The sequence below is a fragment of the Agelaius phoeniceus genome, chromosome 17, assembly GCF_051311805.1.
Source record: "Agelaius phoeniceus isolate bAgePho1 chromosome 17, bAgePho1.hap1, whole genome shotgun sequence".
NCBI classification, from domain to species: Eukaryota; Metazoa; Chordata; class Aves; order Passeriformes; family Icteridae; genus Agelaius; species Agelaius phoeniceus.
The window spans coordinates 5948708-5967102 of record NC_135281.1 but is presented as its reverse complement, the minus strand read 5'-3'; the positions used below and the strand labels follow the sequence as shown (position 1 = coordinate 5967102).

Here is an 18395-nt window from a genome sequence, read left to right as displayed (position 1 = left end):
AATAGCATTTATGTGTGTCCAGAAAAAGGAAATGTGGATTGTGAAATAAGAAAATACCAGGTTTGGAGCAAACTGGTCTAGTGGAAGGTTTCCCTGCTCTTGGCAGGGGATTGGGATGGGGTGATCTTTAAGGTGCCTTCCTACCCAAACTATTCCATGAATCTATGAAGAAAATGCTGTTTATATAAGCAAACTACTCTCCTAGCCCTGTTCTAGAACCCAGACTTTCTGGGGTAACAACAGGTTTCAGAAAGTTAATAGCAACCATTAATGGAATTTTCTTGTACTGTGAGCTCACAGGCTTGGAGTGCCCTGCTCAATTATCAACTATTTCATTGCATAAAGGAGGGACAGAATTAAGAGTGGAAACTGTTCTCATCCTGTGATTCTAGAGCAAAGACTGCAGATGTGCAGAGTTATTCCATCAGTGCCTTGCTGGGAAAGGTAGTGCTGCATCAGTCTGTGGCACCAAGGACAGACAAACCATGTTCAAATGGATTTTCTCACAGTGTTTGCCATGCTTCAGCCCCTAAACAACTTTCTGTCTCTGAAGAGGCAGATACAATCATCTTATGAATTCATGAGGAAGCTGAAATTTTGTAAGAAGCTGATGGCAAAGAGCTGTTTTAATTATTCTCCAACTCGCTGACTCCACCTTAATCAGAATATATTAAATAAAATGTATGGATGCTGGAGACTGGAATGCTGCAGTTCATAACTACAATTAACCACTATTAATTAATATCTGAAAGATAAATGAGCCATGGGATCCATTTATTCCTGGGTTGGGAGTATTTAAATTCACAGTAGGATGCCAGCCCATTTTTCACAGCAGTGAATTAAGGGAAGTGTGAATCAAAGCTCACTGCTGTAAGATGCAGGAGATTTTCAGATCTGTTTGGTTCTTGTCCTTTAAATGGGGAAAGAGGAGATGGGCACAGATGCACTGAAATTTCACCTGGAGAACAAAGAGAAGACGACAGTGACCCCATCCAGAGAGGTGGAGCCTGGGTCTCAGAACTCCCCATGCTCTTGCCCAGTTCCATCCTCCTTGTCCACCCAGTTGTGTGCAGGGTGGACAGGGGGGGATGGATTTCCTGAGGCTGCACAGCACCGACACTGCCCTGCCCTCAGCTGAGCCCTGGTGCCAAAACCCTCCTGGCCAACAGCAGAGCTTGCTCAGTGTGAGAAAAACACATCCAAGCAAACATTCATGATGTTCTTTCTCCTCTGCATCAAGGACTTACCTGGACCCTAAAAATTCAGTCAAGACTTGTTTTGCCCTCTATTGTCTCCTCGTGCTTGGAAAATCCCATCCAAGACTTACCATAAAACATGTGGGTACTTTCCTTGTCTTCTCCAGGAGAGCTAAAATGTGAAGTTTCTGAGAATATGATGTTCTTTCCAGAACTGTAAGCAAAGTTGCCATTCTAGCTTCAGTAGAGCAATGGTTGCCATCATTATCAGCAATTGATTTGACAGCAGCCTGAGGCTTGCACAGGTTAGGAAGGTAGAGTCCAACCCCCGTGTTGGAAATGCCAAGTGAGCTTTCCACATTCTCCAGCTGCTTCTGGCAGGAAGGGAAGGCTGCCCAGAGAATTATCTTGTGATGAGCTAAAGACTTAGGTTCTATCCTCTGACACAAAAAAGTGCAGAAATGAGGAAATGAGACCCTATATTTAGATAATCTGAGTGTTAAAGTAGAGAAATGACTGAACCATAGAAGGACGGAAATTCAGATTCTTTCCTACATTTTCTATCTTTACTAACTGGAGTTCTATTTGAAGTCATGTGCTCTGGAAACTCCAGTATTTTTTAATTTGATTTTTCTTCCCAACTGAGATGAAAATAAAAATATTTATCAAGGGGAATGTGTAGAGCAGAAAGTTTCAGTTTTTTTGCTGTTAACACAAAGCTTTTAAATATCTCTTGTTAGAATCAGCTTAGAGTCCATTCAACACTGAAGTGCATCTTCTTCAAACTTTGTGATGTCTGAAAGCACAGGAGGGGAAGTTCAATCTCCTGGGAGGACCATGTTACACCTCCTTAGCAAAAAACCTTTGAGTTTTAAATACTTGATTTTCCACCAAAATATCCTAAAGAGTTTTCTTTCTAAAGCTGCATTCTGGAAAAGGTTCTCCATATTCTCACAAAATATGGAGAGGTTTATAATAACTCCTGCTTCCTTTTGAGAGCAGAAACAACAGACTTACAAGCAGTATGTTGGCACTTTCAGCCCTCCAGTAATAACAAATATGAAATCCAAAAGTATTTATAGATAAATACTTTTCAGCAAAAGATTTAAATGAAAATTAGAGATGATTCCTCTTGCAAAAAGCCCTTGTTTTGTTCTGAGTCTTTGATACCATAAGATCTTCTCAGCGCCTCAAAATGGTCTGGTGGAAAAACACATCAATGATAAAACCTCTCAGAATCCAGGATATTGTTTTTGTTGACACAAAACTGTCATTAATTAAAAAAAATGTTTAACCTAAGTTACTACACAGTGGCAAAAGACTTAAATATTCCCCAATAATACACAGATGTTATCACTTCATGCAGGAAATACCCAATCTGCTCATTTGTCCTTTGTATGCAACAAAAAGTGAGGAATTTAATTACTGGTCCTCAAAAGAGTCTGGATACTTTAACACCAGACCCAGAGTATGCTGTATTCTTCCCACAGGAAAAAAAAAAACTAAAAAACAAAAACCAAAACCAAACCAAAACAAAATCAGTAACCTCTGCCCCAATATCAAAGAGGAATTATTTTGTCAGGAGCTTTTTTCCAATGAAAATATGGAAATAAAAAAGAAACCAGATTTCACTGCTAATTATTTAGCAGGTTCACAAGAAAACAAAAAGCACTTGGTTAAAATGATTGGGCCATCAAGCCCTTTGTCTGTGAGGAATGACTGTTTCCAGCAGCAGTGTGTAAACAGGACTTCTGGCAGGCTGAAGAACCAAATACACAAAAACCTAATTATTCTTTTCAGAACACCTTCATTTTGTTCTGGACACCCACTGTTCCTACAAATACTTTTTTATGGCTCAGGTGGATTTTCTGCAGGTGGGCACAGGCTGGACATGCCAGGCAGGGTTTGCTGTTCCAGCTCCTGCCCTGGGGAATGCCAGGGCATCCCTGCAGGGCTGTGGAAGGAGGAACGGGCACCAAGGGTGGGGTTGGACCCTGCCCACACCCCTGGGTTTGGGGCTGCCAGCAGGGACCCTCCAGGCTCAGGTGTGCAGGGCAGGGGTGGGAGCTCACCAGCACCATTCTTGCTTGGTTTGGGACCTAAGGAACCCTGTCTGTCACCACCACATGGCCTTTGGGACAGGAAGGGCTCAGCTAAAGAGAGCAGGAAATGCTGCCCTGCTGGAGCCAAATATCCCTGTATGAGTGAGGAAGACAAAGAGAGTGGCTGACAGTGCTTCCTTGTGCCCATAAATCTTAACTAACTTAGGTCAGATTCTGCCACACCGGTTGGAGGCAGAGTCTGGAGCTGCTTTCTCAGTTCTGCTGCTTTTTCCAGTGAAATAGGAATACACTGATTTATAGCCTCTAACCCCACAAGAAACAGTGAATATCAGTTAATGTTTGTACAGCTCTATTGTTGGAGCTTGTCTCTTCTCTGACCCTGAGTCAATGAAACTCCACTTCCGAGCTGCAACAAGAAGGAGAAATGTAAACTAACAGCATTACAGATCATTAACCCAGAATACAACTCCTAACACAAAAAAGCACTGGACAAGATGATGCTAAAAGGACAAAACTGAACACTCTGGTGCTCGTTTTTAACCTCATTGCCTTACCTCCAGTAGCACAACCAAATGTAATTACAGCCAGCAGCAAAAGGAAAATCAAGATCACAGACTCAATCCCGATTAAAATAAATAAATAGGGAAAATATAGAAAGCATATGGGCACTGAAGAGCAGCATATGGATCACGTCCTGAAGTACAAGGCCTGCCATATGCTTCCAGAGCCTGGTTCAAAGGAAAACCTCGCTCCCTCCTCCCGATGTCTTTGGCTAGGTCACGAATCAGCTGCCTCCCAACATCTTGTGCCATTGGGCAAGTTTGCTTTTGAATAATGAAGCAAGTTTCAGCTCAGCATGGGGAGAATCCCAGGTAGAAAATGGGCAGATGGCTGGTCCTAGTTAAGCAGGCAGAGACTGAGACGAAGCATTCCCCTTTTCCTTCTTTCAGGCCAATCTTTGCATTGTGTCCTACACCAGCTGTGTGGATCTAAACCTCTTTACCTCCTGTTTCCTTAAGAAAATAGTCCTTAATTTTTTTGACCTCCCGTGCTGACCTGCCAGCCCTGTAGGGAATGTTAATGAGCTGTTAGCATTGCTTGGATTGTGGCACTCAACCAGTTTGTGGAGTTCTCCAGCCTCTTCCTACCCAGGCCCCTGTTTTTTCATGCTTCACTGGCCCCAACCAACCCCATCTGCCTGTGGATGTCTAGCATATGCTCTGTGCCTGGCAGTGCCCGGCAGGAAATGATGCCTTGCAGCCATCCCGGTGTCTGGCATGAGATAAGGACAATTTAGATCACAATCAAGGAACAGCACTGCACAAGTGTGGGGCTAGGAGAGGAGGAAGGAGACAGCAGAGACTGGTCCCCAAAGAGAGGATTTCCTGCCATGCTGCAACTGCAGTGATGGAGGGCAGAGATAGACTCTCCTAGATGGATGCAAAGCCAGAGCTGATGACTTTAAAGCACCAGGAAGCACCAAGGTCTGCACTGCTGTGTGAATTCCCTGCATGCCATACATGAAATGTACTTGCAATTATCAACGGTGTCACTGTGATCAAGGGGAGCAGAGACAAAAGCTGCTGCTCAGGGATTCTCTCTGTCTTCACCAGATTGGGCCAGGGAGCCCTGCTGGGAGCTGCATGCTGGGGAGCCCAGGAGCAGGCGGTGCTGCAGGCTGGGTGCTGCTGACAGCAGCACTGCTGGGAGCCAGCTGCCCCAGCAGGGCAGGGCAGGGCAGGGCTCACACAGCAGCTGAGCACATGTCCAGGCAGGGAAAGGCTCCCGTCCCATGGCTGCACTGCTGGCCCAGGCTGGCAGGAATTGCTTTCTTCCTCTGGCTTTTGGTAGCAGCAAGTTTGATTTCACACTGGGGCCACTTACAGAGCGCACGCAGGGGCAGAACGGGGGCGTGCAGGTCAGCCCTCCCCACCAGCAATGCCTCTCCAATATCAGTCTAGTGCTGTCAGATCTGGGCATTCAAAAGTCAGGGCTCAGAACTTAAGACCACAAAACAATAATAAAAAAAAAAAATAAATAAAAAAAAAAACAACAAAAAACAAAAAAAAAACAAAAACAAAAAAAAAAACACCAAAAAAAACCAAAAAAAACCAAAAAAAAAAAAAAAACCCACAAAAAACCCAAAAAACCAAACCAAACCAAAAAACCAAACCAAACCAAACCAAAACCAAAACATCCCAAAAAAAAAAAAAACCCCAAAAAATTCCAAAGGAAAAAACACCACCCACCCCCAGTCTCCTCCATTTCAACCAAAAGCCATATTTTCTTTTCAAATTCTAAATCACTGGTTTTGCTCAAGATCCTGAATTTTCTCTTCTGGAAGGACCAGATATTCACCTGGTTCTGGGATATCAAGAACTGTGGCTTTAGGAAAAACAGTCTTACCTGATAAAATCCAGGTAGGACTCTTATTTAGCCACAGCACTGTCTGGTTTTTATGACAATACTAATGTCAAGGTGAGAAAACTTGTGATTCCTGCCTTATGCTGTGCATTCAAATGGTTTTAAACTTGCCCTCATGTGGGGAAGGAGTGTTATTTCACTGCCTTGATAATTTTAAAATTATGCTTTTAAGAAAAACAAATGGAGGGACAAATGAATACAGAAAATGAAAGCTGGAATCCTAAAAAAGAACATCCTTTTGTTAAAAAAAATTACACAAAAACCTCACCCAAAAAAAAAAAAAGCCCACCAAAAAAACCCCACAACTGCTCAAAGCTTGAAGTAGCCATAGCCAAAAACAGGAAGAAATTTCATATTGTAGACTTGGAATGTTGAAGATCTATTCAAGATACAGTGATAGGACAAGGAGGAATGATTATGATTTTAAACTAAAAGAGAGAAGGTTTAGATTAGGTGTTAGGAGGAAATTCTTCACTCGGTGGGGGCTGAGCCCCTGGCCCAGGGTGCCCAGAGCAGCTGGGGCTGCCCCTGGATCCCTGGCAGTGCCCAAGGCCAGGCTGGACAGGGCTGGGAGCAGCCTGGGATGGTGGAAATCTCCCTGCCCATGGCAGGGGGCTGGAACAGGATTATCTGCAAGGTCCCTTCCTCCCAAACCACCCTATGATGGTGTGGTTGGGAGAGAACTAAAGTTTAAAATACATCCCTTCATTCTCAACCAGCTCAGTGCTGAAGCTCCTTTCTGTTCCTGTGCTCAACACTTAATTCTGGCTGGAGCAGAACCCATTTCCTTCCTCGAGACAAAGTGTACTGTGCAAACTGTACTGAATTCTGCAGAACAGCCCCCAGCTCCTTACAGACAGATTCACCTCCCTCACATTCTCATGCACAGCAAACCAGATTGTCCTCACACACTCACCAAAGTTTTGCAAAGGAAAAAAGGGAAACCTCCAAGAATGCCAACAAAAACCAAGCCTGGTAAGGGAAGGTGACTTACAGCTTCAGTGCCATGGGAATAAATCCCCTAGGAAAGGGAATGCTAGAGCAGAGTTTAAAATTTTGACATGAAAAGTTCACTGTGTTATCACTTTTCCCTTTAGATCAGGTTTTCCACACTCTTTGGATTGTTTCACAGAATAAGCTGTTTTCTTCTTATGACACAGGCACAAAACTGACCAATTTCTAATTAACAGGAATAGCTGCTAGGAGAATATGATTTAATATATTGGGATATGAAATAGAACAACCTGATCTCTCTTTCTTGCACATATCAAGACTCTAAACCAATCCTGGTTTCCAATAACACCCCATAAATAAAAAAAAAAAAGGGCCTATCCTAATTCTATCCTTAACATCTAATTAAAATACACTGAAAGCATAGGAAATGTTGCTAGGTCGAATGACTGCTAGCTGTAAAAAAAATACGCAGAATTTCACATTTCAGATTAATTTTCCATCAGAATGTAAGATTTATATTGAAAAATAAAAGCTTTATTTTGCACAATTAAGCAAAATGCATATAATCCTAACTGTGGCTGACGAGCTCACATTTTCTTTTTCCTTTTTTTTTTTTTTTAAGAGAGAGTATAAGATAAATTTGACACATTATCATGCCTAAATTTAGACAAGGAAAAAACAAATGTGTCATTTACTTACAGTTACTCAGTTTGAACCTCATATACATAAGTGATTGGATAAAGTTTGCTACTTCTTCCCTATGAAGACATTGTGACATTTAAAGGGAGTATGACTGAAGGAACAGTGACAGCACTGAATTTTGGATTTGGAATTCTGGTTAATATTTTCAGTTCTCCTGTAGATCTGTCATATAACCTTGTAGGGAAAAAAAAAACCAAAACAAGTCATTAATCCTGTCTTAAAATCCAAATCCCAATTAATCTATCAAATAAAACACTTCAATAGCTAATTAAATTGGCTTTCAGCCCCTCAGAAAGAAGAGGGTTCAGAAGTGCACTAATATTTGCAAATTCTAGATTACGTTCTCATAGCCTGACTCCCTGTGTTCAGATCCCCTGACACTCTGGAGGTGTGAATGCCTGCACACAAATAAAGCAGCAAGGAATAGAGGTTCCCATTTCACTGGAATGCACAAAGGTAAAACTCTGTGCCTGTCAAATAGAGGATTAGGAAAATAAGCATGTAATTGAGTGGGAGGCAGCAGAAGTTGGAAGGTGTCCACAGGATAACTTAGTTCAATTGGAGGATCAGTTCATGACCGTACCTTCCTACAAAGCAGAGTGGATTTGTCAGTGAAACTTTATTTTCTGATTGTGTAGGGAAGTGGATCAAACAACAGCAGCCTTAGAGATCATGATCTGATGTGAACTTCAAGAGTTTGAATGAAAAAAACATTAAATAACAGAAAAAAAAAATTTAAAAATGTAGGTGGGAAACACCCAAGGTCTCCCCAAACAAAGAAAACAAGTGCTGATGAAAGAAAAGAATACTCATGGTAAATAATGTTCTCTTGGAAGGTGGAAGATTTGCAGAAGATGAAAACTGATTCTCACTCAGGAGGGAGTGGAGTGTGCCCAGGGAGCTGAGCGTGTCTCACGTAATTCTGGTTAGGAGGAGTGGCTGGGCAGGAGCCAGAGCTGGATTATCTCAAACTGATAGAGGGAGCACACGTGGTTAGAAAGAAGAGGGAGTGCCAAATATGCAGCTCCTCGCTCCCACAAAACATAAGGTGTTTTATTTCTGCATCAGATGTTTCAAACACAATTGACTTCTATTAAGTTTCAATGTAAACCACTTTGCTTTCCTAATGTAGCATGAACTTTAACTGTGGCCATTTCAGAGTTATTACATGGATACCATATTACCAAACAAAAGATACACATTTGCTGTCTCAGAATTATGGGGTTTTCCCCTTTCTCTCTCACCCTGTCTGGAATCTGGACTTTTTTCTTCTTTTCAGCTCTTTCTCATTTATATCCATACATGTGTTATATGAATTTCCCAAAACATTTGTCATAAATATTATGTCCTTGTTAGGAGACAGAAAAAAAAAAAGAAAAATAAAAAGAAATAGAGTTGGCATTGTTTTATTTTGTAGGATGTAAATAGAAAGGAACTGAAATAATGTTCTAACTAGAAGGCATTTACTGGTCAATGGTATGTATTTTATGGACACCACAAAAGGCAATTTCTCTTCCATCCTAAAGGTTGGGCTAGTCAGGGGCTATTTGAAGGGGGCAGTGCAGTTGTGCTGAAATAATTTGGCAGAAAACTCATTGTTCTGCATTCACAATTACTGGAATGTGCATCCCTGTGCATTACTGATCAAAAGGCAGGACAGTATGAAGGATCTCATTTAATCAGGTGATGAGAAAGGCTGCTGATTAGTTGGCTAATTCTGGCTCACAGGCTAAAACTTGATCACAGGTTTTCTAACAGCAAATTAAAGGTAAAGCCAAGGAAAAGTCAGAACTTTCAGCTGGTAAGAGTTCACGGGACTCCCTTCTCCAGTTTTGATTCCTAAGTAATTTTGTGTAGCTCAACTTTCAGGTTTGCAACTAAAACCTTACAAACAAAACTGAATGCCTTGTTTCATGGCTAGAAAAAAACTGCACATTCCTTATGAGAGGTGCAGTGACAGCAGCTTCAGGTCCTGGTCTGCAATTCTTGCTGAACTCTTTGCCCCACAATTTGCAGGTTGCATTTTGCCTGGTTTTTGGTACAATTAATCCCATTACTTTATCAAGCAATCAGAGATAAACAGAGCTATAATAAAGCTCTAAAGAGGTACCTGCTTGAGAAAAGTGAAGGGGAGGAGACAAAAAAGCAGAAACCTCATCCTGAAAAATGTTGTTCCATCTTTCAGGAACTTCCCATCCACTCCATCAGAACAGAGCTCCTGGGATGGATCACATCCAGCTGGAAAGGGATGGCTGCACTACCCTCAGGCTGGCTTGTGCTCACCTGGGCTGGTTTCTCTAAGCCTCTGTGCCCTGCCTGCCTCCAAACTTGTTCTCCCAGAGGACATAAACACATCCAGCCACACTTTGTGTCAAAAATCCTACAGTTCAATTATTTCTCAGCCTGAGTTCCCAGAGCCTTTTCAAGGATCTCCAAATTGGTCAAATAATCTGAACCAACCTAAAAGAGAAACTGTGGCTACCCCATGCCTGGCAGTGTTCAAAGCCAGGTTAGATGGAGCTTGGAGCAACCTGGGACAGTGGAAGATGTCCCTGCCTATGGAAGATATGGAACAAGATTGTCTTCACAGTCCCTTCCAAGCCAAACCATTCTGTGATTCTATGAAAAAGCAGCCTGAAGCTCTTCAGGAACAACCCAAAGCTCTGGAATAGTATTTACGGCCTCTTAAGAGAAAGGAAGAGCTGCCAATAGGATACACACTGGGGTGCCCTTGCCCTCTGCACAAGGCCCTTCCCATGTACCCTGTATGAAATCAGGAGAGGATAACCATGTCCTGTCTCAGGAGTCTGCACCAGCTGCAGGAGCGAACAGCAAGTGAACCCACTGCGCACAATGGATGAAGTGTGAAATTAGTTCTGTCATCTCCACACACACCACAGTGAATCAGGCCTTCCTGAGGGCTTCAGCAGATCAAAATTTCCAGTTGTTTAATCTGGGATCAAGGCAGGAGCGTACGGGACCCTGCCCTGCTCCTCTCCGTCGGGCTAAGAGGCTGAAATAAAACCGAGGCTAAACAAACCTGCAGGGAGAAGAGATGAAGAGACGTGGGGGGTGGAAAGAAATGACCCCTTCACCTTTTGCTGCTTTTAGTGGATTCTAATTAGGAATCTGGCAGTGCCACCCACTCAGCGGGAAGCCCACATTATTAAGGCTGGCATCAAAAGCAAGCCGACTGCAATCTGCAGGAGCGGCTGCCGAACTGGCACTGCCTCCCCTCCGCTCTTGGCCACAGCACCACAACAGATGTCTGAAGGGTTGGTGTTTCTTTTCCTAGCCCTACCCCCGCTTTGCATGACCTTATGCCAGAGATTACATGTGCAAGAGCCAAGGTAAAGGTCCTTAATGGGTCAAAGAAACATCCTTAAGAGGGTATTTCTTTTAAACCTCTCTAATTTTGAACGGTACATTGAGGCTGCGAATGAGCATAGTCTTGTGGGGGACACAGAGAAATGTAGAACCATTCAGCTGTAATTATAGTAATCTAGTATAGTCAGTGTGAAAAAACAATGGCCTTTCCTCTCGTTATTCTGAATCATTTGTAGATGTTCATGTTTTAATCATATTTTCCACATGAATCGATATGAGAGAGAGAATGACAGAGAGATAATTATGTGCGCTGAACAAATATTCTACCTAACTGAGGTTGTGCTGGGAAGGGCTGCTGGTAATTAATGAAGTACTGCCACACACTTGTCAAGTGCAAGCAGCTCTTTAAGGGCAAGCCATCATTTCAAATTGGGAGCTCGCTGAGATTTAACAGAATTGGAAAGAAAATAATAAAGTTTGGTATCATCTCCTTCAGCCCCAGCTTCCAAGAGCGAGCAAAGGAGGTTTGCACGTGGAATGCAAAAGGTGCCTGGTGTCTGCTTGTGCTGTGTGAATGCAAAGCATGGCCTTGGCTCGTTTAGAGTGTGATCAAGGGGCACAATCTTCCCAGAGAGATGTGGAACTAAAGGAAAGTGTTACGATTGCATGGCTGAAACACTAAATGTTTATTTCTACTCATTTCTCTGCCTCAGAAAGTCCCTTCACACCAAGGCAAACCTCTCAAGGTACTGAGTGGGATTTTTAAGGACCCACGATTAAGCAGAATCTTTGAAAGCCTTCTGTTGGTTTCAGACCTGAGAGGGGAAAAATAAACAAGCCCTAAAACCAAAACAGAAAAATATTTCTTTTCCTACAGATCCTAGAGGAAAGCAGAGAAGCCACACTGAACTCCCAAGCTCTCAAGCAGCACCCCAAGTCCTGGGCTTTTCAATCCCTTCCTGTTAAATTCAACTTCCAGCATTCAAATGAGTGTTATAATCACTGCGGCACAGCCGACACCGAGCTTGAATTATAATATACTACCAGCTCAGTGTGCCAAAAGCACTTCCCTCTCTCTCTCTCTCTTTCCACACCAGTTCTCCGATTTCTCAGCTTTTAAATACCCTCTTGTTCTTTCTACGCACTCATTGTGCAACACAATTTATTTCTGCAACACATCGTTCCAGCAAGGGAAGTGTGAGAGGAGGTGGGGACAGTAGACGCGCAGAGGTGTGAATGGGTGGTAACAAACTAAGTGCTATAGTGAGCCACCAGTCAACACCTTGAGGCTTCAAAGGAAGGGAGAAAGGCGGGCAAAGAGAAAGAAATGTATCTTCGTGTGCTTTCTAACTTCCACGAGTATTAGAGAGCCCCTGTGCCAAGGCAGATGCTGCATTACCGAGGCACAGTGCACTGTGTCAGCCACAAAGAGCACAGGCCTGCACACGTGCCAATATCAGCACTCCATCACCCATCCTTGCAGCCCCTTTGTCTCCTTTTGCCTCACTTCTTTTTGCAAAGCTTCTCTCTCCACAAGAAGGAAATAAATGGTTTGCAAGAGGAGGAAAAGCCCCCGCCATTTCACACAAGCATCCAAACCAGCATTCTCAGGCACGAGATAAAGACACTCAACAACCACAGGGAAAACCTCTTACATTTTTATATTAATAATATTTCTGAACCAATTTTTAGCATTATTTTTCCATCCAACATGTTCAATAGCAACACGAATTTTACTGGGGGTTTTAGGGTGAGATTTGAAGGATCAAATCCTCTCTTAACAACAATTTTAAAACTATTCAGGAGGAAAATGCAGCTCACTACAAAAGCTACAAATTCAGTGAAATGTTTGTACAGAAATACTGTACAAACCATCATTTGTGTAGGTGTGATGAAACTCTACTCATAGTGACTTTAGAGGAACTGCAGCTTCATCCTTACACCCCTCTAAAACCAGGAAAGGAAAACCTGTAATGGATGAGGAAAGCCAACAAAGCCAGGAAAAAAAAAAAGCAAAAAAAAACCCCAAAAACAAACAAACAAAAAGCTATGAAAAAAAATAATAAAAAAAGGCTTAATATTATTCATGATATTAAATAAATATCACCCAAGCAGTCAATGGTAGACCTGACATTCTGCCACCTTCACCTCTCATTGCTTGTTGGACCAGGGAAGCACTGCCACTCTGAAAAGGCTGAATGCCAGTTACACACTGTGCCCCATGTTCCTCTGCACAGGGGAAAAAACAAAATGCAGAGAAGCCAGAAAAGAGGCTTTTAGCTGTGAATCAGGTCCTCAATCCGCATGAGACAAACTGACCTGCAGTCTGTGGGCTGAGACATGGGAACACAAATTGGGAGGAAAATAACTAGGGAGTAACTAGGCAGGGATGAAGCATCACTGGCAAAAGAATGAACCCCTAAAATATCCTGCACCTTCCAGCACAAGCACCTGCACCCCACATTCCCTGCCTGAAGCTGCTGCTGCAGGTGCAGGAATGCCTGGGCAGTAAATGGGTAACAAATGATAAAATCTGTTGTGCAGGAGAGAAGGGCAATTCTTGGATGGGCAGCCTTTTCCTAAAGACCAATATCTCCACACTCTGAGTGACCCCATTCTTTCCAAGGGGGTCTTGGTGAGATTTAAGGGATCATAACTCACTCATAAGTATCTGAACTACAGCCAAACTTGGGCAAGTATCATGCAAGTTTCCAGCCCCAGAAGCAATTTTTTTCTGGACTTTGGATTTAGTACAGAAAATCACATGCCTGTTTTGAAGTTAGGATAGTTCAAAGCAGTTGGAGCTGATGGTTTCAAATGGTCTCAGTACTACCAGCCCATTTGGGAATCCCTTGCTTTCCTAAGAAACAAACCTGGGGGATGGCTCAAGGACAATCCAAGCCCTGGCAATGCTGCCCTTTTCTGTCTTGGGGACAGAATTTCACCTGATGTCCTTATCTGGACATTGGCCAAATTATTACAACATCAGCTGCACCAGATTCTGGACACAGCTTGGGGACCAACCTGCAGGAAAATGTTTCACACTGGGAGACCAGAACACGAAAATTCAATATAAGGGCTAATAGTTATTTTCTTTCTTAAGGTGACAAAAATACAAATATTTCTACATTATTTATCACATAATTTAATAAATAATGTCTCCTACTACCTAATGTTTACAAGGTCATGAAAAATATAGTTTTTGTGTATATTCCAAATCACAGTGGTCATGATTCCCTCATAACATCCAGCCCCAGGTAAGGAGACACCAGGGGCACAAACATTAGTCATGAAACCTTGGAATGTGAAATGTCCAGAGACAAGAGATCTTGTCCTATTCTGGGACATGAAAAGCAGCCTTAGAAAACAGAACAGAAAGAAGATGGATGAGAGAGAAACAAGGGAGAATGGTTTAAATAGGGCATAATTTTGATGCTCATTTTGACAAACACACATCTCCAGTAGACCAGGAGAAACTGCATCCACTGTTAACTGAAACCAAGGCCTGCATTCCCTAACAGAGTTATTTTCTGTGAGATTTTCCTTTAGAAGAACATCTACAGCTGTATCTATTTAGCTGTAGCCTCAGTGATGTCTACTGTCATCATTCAACTACTTTATGAGTGGGTCACCCTTAAGAGAGAGCACAAAACTCATTTCACACTGCCAGAACCACAGAGGGAACCACTTGCCTCTGTTTTGCACATTAGCAGTTTACTGCAATCACTGCAGAACATTTTCATTTTCTGTCTGCATTCTCTGCTCCTGCTGTGGAGGCTTCCCTCCCACCCTGACATTGCTGTTCCTGCAGAACCAGGAGCTTCTTTGCTCACCACTGTGCCTTCAACAGGTATTTCTTCTCAAATGTGTGAATCCTTCCTTTCCAGCTGGGCCACCATCCAATCTTTACAGAACATACCTTACATGAGCAGGTGCCTCATATTGAGCACAGATGCCCAGAAAGGCACGAGCCGACACATTTGGGTAAGAAACATTGCCAGCACAAGCTTCCTCATTAGGTTTCAGTTCCATCCTAAGCTAGTGCTGCAAAAGTGAAGCAAACAGAGTTTTACACAGAGCCTCACAGCTCCTGTAGCAGCCAGAAGTGGTTATGACTGAATATGCATGGACAAAAAATAAACAAATCTGGTATATTAAAAACAAATAGTAGCCTAGTCCTGTTTTCAAAGAGGGATTTCCTGGCAACAGGTTGTGGATGCCTTCCCTACCTAGCACTCAGTGGCAGCCTTACAAGAGCAGCACATATCTCTGATATAAACATGCATCAGTTTCAGATTCTGATCACTGGGAGGTACCTGTGCAGAGAAGGAAATGTGGCTGCACAGTTATTTGTACCTGCAAACTGAGCAACAATCAGCTACAACTCAGCCATCCATGGCTTGTACACCAGGGCAGCTCTTGGAGTGCCAGAGATCAATTAGGAAACTCTGGCCAAACACAACTGGAAGCAGTGTTGAGGCTCATGTACATGCCCACGCTGACAAGCTGGCATGCTCATCCCTGGGTGAGCCAGTGCCACATCACCCATTTGCAGAACAACCATTTTTTGTTGTTTTTGCAAAGCTGACAGTGTGGCACTTGTGCAGTTTCAGAGCTCCAGGGAAGCCTTTCACACATCACAGTTTCCCCTCCTGTAATAACAGCAGCCCCTCAGTGCTGCTGTGGCGTGCAGGAGAAGCAGGAAGAGAGACCAGGTGGATTTGTGGATGACTTAACTTTAAAAATAACACTTTAAAAATATAATAACAACAATAATTAAAAAAATATTTCCACTGGCCCAGCCTCAGCACTGCTGGAATGTCTTATTTACTCACATAAAGAGGAGGTGAGGGGGGATGTAGCTTCTCTCAGTCACTTTCTTATTCAGCTGGCGTGAGGCTGAGGAACTGAAACACACTCAATTAAATCTTGTAGTGTGGCTGCTTGGGGTGTTTTTTCCTCCCCCTCCTTTTTCCTTCTTTTCTCAATCCAAGATTCAGACAGGAAAGCAGCACCACTTTCCACTGAAGCCAGGGTGCTTTGGGAAACATCTCAACTGGTTTGGAAATCCCATTTCCAGGACCTGGGAGAGCTTTCCAAAAAGAGCTCTGGCCCACCCACATCCAAACAGCAGAGACTCCAGAGGAGTCCCAGCCAGCCCCAACCTCTTGCAGGATACATGTGGGTGTGGGCCTCTGAGTTTTGGACACTTGCTGAAAAAAAAATAAAAAATAAAATAAATGGAAGGGGAACTTCAAAGGGAACTAGCTGAAGCACTCCACAAATTAATCACGCCTGGTGGAAAAGATGATTAGTGGCTTCTTGTGCTCTGGTTTTAAAGCTATTGATCTTGGACACAGGAAGGAGCTTTCATATTCTCCACAAGACACAGATGGTCAAAAGGGTCCTGAGAGGAAGAGACAAAAAGAAACCACAAGGGAGCTCCAGGCAGTACCAGAACTCAAGGTGTGTCCCAGGGATCCTCTGAGAAGGATGCACTGGAAAATCAGGCACAGCAGCAGCAGCAGCTTTTGCTGTTTCTCCTTTTCCCAGTTCCCTCAAACCATTATCTAAGATTTCTGCCTTTGAAGCAGGTGAGTATTAAAAAACCATTCCCAACACTTCAAATACACCACACCAGGAACACCAAATGAAATAATTTGCCCCAGCTTAGGTGCTGTTTTCAGATCCACAGACTATGACTACACGGCTCACAAGCAGAAAGGTTGAAGCAGAAACTGTAAGAGGAAAACAGCAAGGCTTTTCATCTAAACCAACAGCTGGGTGATTGAAAGTAATGTAATATCTCTCTCTCATGCTCTCTGCCCAGTTTTATAGACTTTTTGCAAGCTAAATTTTCCACAAAACAGACAATTATATCAGCAAATACAAACTATAATCCCTAAATTGCCTCCAGTGTAGTTGTGTGCAGGGTCAAGTTTTCTTCTGGGAAGCACTGTCCATTTTCATCTCCAATCAAAATAAAATTAGATGTATGAAATAACCAACATTTTTCCATAGCAAAAACTCTACATATTCTTGCTCTTATTATAGAAAACCACATATCTTTTAATGAAATTGCTGAGAAAACTTGAAATTGCATTAGATAATAATATTATGACAAGATAAACATGCCAAAATTTCCCATCTAGGAGGTGGTGGTGGTGGTGGTAAAAGTCTGGAGTGGGACTTACTGAGCATCCCATTGTGGCAGGAAGAGGTGGGATCAGGTCCTGCTTCTCACAGCATTCAGAAATTCAGGTGCTGGTCATTCTTCATCCTGAAATAGATTATATTATATGTGTGAATATATATATATATATATATATATATATATATATATATATATTAATTTTATATTTTAATACCTTTTCATTCCCATACCCATCCTGGCCCTAATGAAAACTTGGGCAATTTCATCTGTCTGTCTTCTATTTCCTGTAAATTACCTCAGCTTTATGTACCCAGTTCCCTGGTGACAACGAGCAACAACTGGAATGGCACAATGACAAGGCTGGAGCATAAAGAAACAAATAGCAGGTGTGTGAGCAAAGAGGGAAAATGGGGCTTGTTTGACTTGGCAAGTGTTCCCCCAGCCAGGACTTCAGGGAGGAAGGCAGAGGCTCCAGAATGCCTTCATGGAAAATAAAGCATATTTAAACTCCAAGGAAGGAACTGTTCCTCTGATCAGAACCCTCTGAAATCAATTCAAATAGCTGAGGCAGCCTGGGAGCTCTTGATGACTGTATTAACATTTTGACATTTCTTTGCACAGTCACTGGAATTACTTTATTAGCAAGGATCTAACAGCCTTATGCTCCGCTGTGGAATACTGGAGCAGGAGAGTGGAAAGAAAAATCAAATCAAATCACAGTAGATGCTTTCCTATCCTTCTGACAGCAGCATTCTTCCCACAAGAATATGCCCCCCTGGGAGGAACTGTTTGAGAAAACCAAAAAAAATACAAACTGCTACTGATTTTTTTTTTTCAATATAAATAGGAAAATTTAAGAAAGCCATTTGTGTGCCATCCTACTGGTTGTTTCAGAGACACTTCTTCTAATGCCAAGCAAAACAAGAAAAAACAAATCAATAGCCAGAATGCACTACCTGCAAAATTTTTTAGTTGTTTGGGAGCAGACCAAGAGAGAAGGGAGAGAGAGAGGAGAAATGGAAATACAAAGTTCCAGTCATCTCAAAGCACAGAACAAGCACATTGAAATACAGGGTGCCACAGCACAGGGTGGCCCAAAAGTCTCACCTGGGGAACAGCATGGAATTTTCCTGCAATGCATCCAAGATGCTCAGAGAAACTGGGCTGCAGCAAGCAGGAAACGAGTCCCTAATCACGACATGCATGGTTGGAAAGCACGAAACATCTAATTTTATTACCAAGCAGAGCTGTGAAAAGTGTTTCTCATCAAAAAGTAAAATGAGTAAGGTTTGGCTACTTTACTGTAAAAATGTGATAATGTAGGTATAAAAAGAAAAATGGGCAAAGGAGTTTTTTGCAGGCAGAGCAGTGCTGTCTGGAGGTGAGAGCAGGGAACCTGGGAGACCAAGAGCCTATTCCTGGCACTGCCACCTGCTCGTGGCAGCACCCCCAGCCAGGGCCTGGGCACCCTGCAGTTCATGTCACCCACCTGTCCCAGGCTGTACAAGCACAGCCAAATGCAGCCCCAGGGCACTGCCCCACTTCTGAAAGGAATAAGAAGTTTATAATAATAAA

General features: G+C 42.7%; 1 long non-coding RNA gene across 1 annotated transcript in view; it reads right to left on the bottom strand.

Moving 5' to 3' along the window:
* The window catches only part of LOC143695423 (uncharacterized), a 101032-nt gene extending 83052 nt beyond the window's left edge, over nt 1-17980 (bottom strand). The window contains exons 1-2 of the long non-coding RNA XR_013184585.1: nt 17928-17980; nt 16861-16946 (exon numbers count right to left, since the gene is read on the bottom strand). This is a non-coding gene — a long non-coding RNA (uncharacterized LOC143695423). The remainder of the gene's footprint in view (nt 1-16860; nt 16947-17927) is intronic.
* Between the last annotated feature and the right edge of the window lie 415 nt (nt 17981-18395).